This window comes from Helianthus annuus, chromosome 11 (assembly GCF_002127325.2).
Source record: "Helianthus annuus cultivar XRQ/B chromosome 11, HanXRQr2.0-SUNRISE, whole genome shotgun sequence".
Taxonomy (NCBI): domain Eukaryota; kingdom Viridiplantae; phylum Streptophyta; class Magnoliopsida; order Asterales; family Asteraceae; genus Helianthus; species Helianthus annuus.
The window spans coordinates 36184117-36186704 of NC_035443.2; the positions used below are offsets into that span (position 1 = coordinate 36184117).

The 2588-nt window shown below is 39.9% G+C and overlaps 1 non-coding gene across 1 annotated transcript; it reads right to left on the reverse strand.

The window, feature by feature from the left end:
* Positions 1–978: 978 nt before the first annotated feature.
* On the reverse strand, positions 979–1085 carry LOC118484574. Its single transcript, XR_004873682.1, has one exon. It is a non-coding gene; the product is annotated as a small nucleolar RNA R71 (small nucleolar RNA).
* Positions 1086–2588: the final 1503 nt, after the last annotated feature.

Genomic DNA, 2588 nt, shown 5'->3' on the forward strand with positions numbered 1-2588 from the left:
GATCAACGTACTCTCATGGATTATCTACGACCCACCGTAGGTAACCTCGGCGCCGCTATCAATGCACCGAATGTTGAAGCCAATAACTTCGAACTTCGACCGCATTTGATACAAATGCTCCAAAACTCCGCAACCTTCCATGGGCTTGCGGACGAGGATCCCCATCTACATATTACTAAGGTAGCGTTTGGTATGAAGGAATGGAAGGTGGAATGGAATGGATCATTCTGATGGAATAAAAAGAAGCATGTTTGGTTATCATGTGGTAATGGAATGGAGCATTCCAAAGGAATGTAACTCCTTCCAAATATAATAATTTCCATTCCTTGGTATGTAGGTGTTTTTTTTCTATTCCTTCAAGGAATGGAAAGAAATATGTTATTATTATTATTATTATTGTACTTATACCTTTATTTGTATTTATATTTATATTTATATTTATTAATATTCATACTAATATTAATATATATCAAAAATCTATTATTAATTTTTTATCATTAATATATTATTATTATTATTATTATTATTATTATTATTATTATTATTATTATTATTATTATTATTGAGGCAATTATATTTTTGCCGTTTTTAATACAGTTGTGTTTCGTTACTTCATCTTTTTTTGTTTATCAAATTGTACAAAGTAATGATTCATTCTATTCACATATGATTAACCAAACATCACAATGGAATGGAATGATCCATTTCATTCCGTTGTCCATTCCATTACCTCGTCCATTTCATTCTCTCATCTATTCCATTACCTCATACCAAACAGACCCTAATTTCCTAGAAATATGTGATACCTTTCGGATCAATGGAGCATCAAATGACGCCATCCGCCTTCGAATGTTTCCTTTTTCACTAAAAGACCGAGCAAAAGCTTGGCTTAACGCCCTCCCAGCTGGATCGGTAAACACCTGGGATGAACTAGCCCAAAAATTTCTATATAAGTATTTCCCTCCCGCTAAAACGGCTAAATTAATGACTGAAATTAATATGTATTCACAAGAGGACGGGGAATCCTTATATGAAACTTGGGAAAGGTTCAAGAAGCTATTGCGAAAGTGTCCACATCACGGCCTTGCGATATGGCAACAAGTATCCACTTTCTATAATGGGTTGTTGCCACACACAAGGCAGACACTTGACTCTAGCTCCGGGGGACTTTTAGGTAATCACCGCCCGCACGAAATATATAACCAAATTGAGGAAATTGCTCAAACCAATTTCCAGTGGCACACTCCCCGAGGCAATAAATCTATTGCCCCGGGCGCCCATAAGGTTGATGAAAACACTTCTTTACAAGCCCAAATCGAGGCCCTTTCTTCAAAAATAAAAAAATTGGAAATGACAAAAATGGTCTCGGTTATGGCTTGTGAAGGGTGTGGTGGGCCACATGAAAATTGGAGTTGTATGAAAGAAACGGACGATCAACAAGAGTCGGTAAGCTACATTGACAATAGACCTAGGCCGTCGGGTCCTCCAACGGGCACTTACAACCAAGGATGGCGGAATCATCCTAACCTTGGTTGGAGAGAACCCGACAATAGTAGTAACCAACAAAACCAACGAAAAAACTTTCAACAACCAAGAAATGAGTCACAAAATTTCACTCAACAACAAAGTGGATGAGAAAGGCTTGAAGATACTGTATCTCGCCTCACCTCCGACACTGAAAAGAAAAACTCGGAAAGATTTCTACAATTAGAATCAAATTTTAGAAATCAACAATCTAGCATTCAAAACATAGAAAAACAATTAAGTCAACTAGCCCAATTTTTTTCCGAGAGACCACCAGGCGCATTACCGAGCAATACCGAAACAAACCCAAAAGCGCAAGTTCATCTCATCACGTTACGAAACCGCACCGTGGGGCCTGCGGAAGCGCCACCACCGACAGAGGAGACTATACCACCGCCTCTGCAAGAAAAGGACTCCCCTCCATCATCAGAGCCTACCAAAGCTCCTCGAGTTCCGTACCCCGGTCGGTTAATTCGTCAAAAGACCAATGAGCAATTCGCAAAATTCGAAAGTCTACTAAAACAATTGCATGTCAACATTCCTTTTATTGATGTCCTCACCCAAATGCCTAAATATTCTAAGTTCATGAGGGACTTCCTCACTCATAAAAGGAAAATTGAAACATTGCAATTAGTTAACTTAGGCGAAGAATGCACCGCCCTCGTACTCAACAAACTCCCCCAAAAGAAAATCGATCCCGAAAGCTTCACAATCCCTTGCTCGATCGGGGACTCCCCCGTTCGTAATGCTCTAGCCGACCTTGGGGCTAGCATTAACCTCATGCCCTCATCAATGTTCAAAAGACTCGACCTAGGAACAACGAGTCCTACAAAAATGAGCATACAACTTGCTGATCGGTCCGTCAAAATCCCACAAGGTGTCAACGAAAATGTCATAGTAAAGGTAAACAAATTTGTCTACCCGGCCAACTTTGTTATACTTGATATGGAAGAAGACACCGAAGTCCCCCTCATACTTGGGAGACCATTTCTAGCCACCGCACAAGCAGTGGTAGACATGAATAACGGAACGCTCACCTTAAGGTACGGAGATGATGAAGCAAC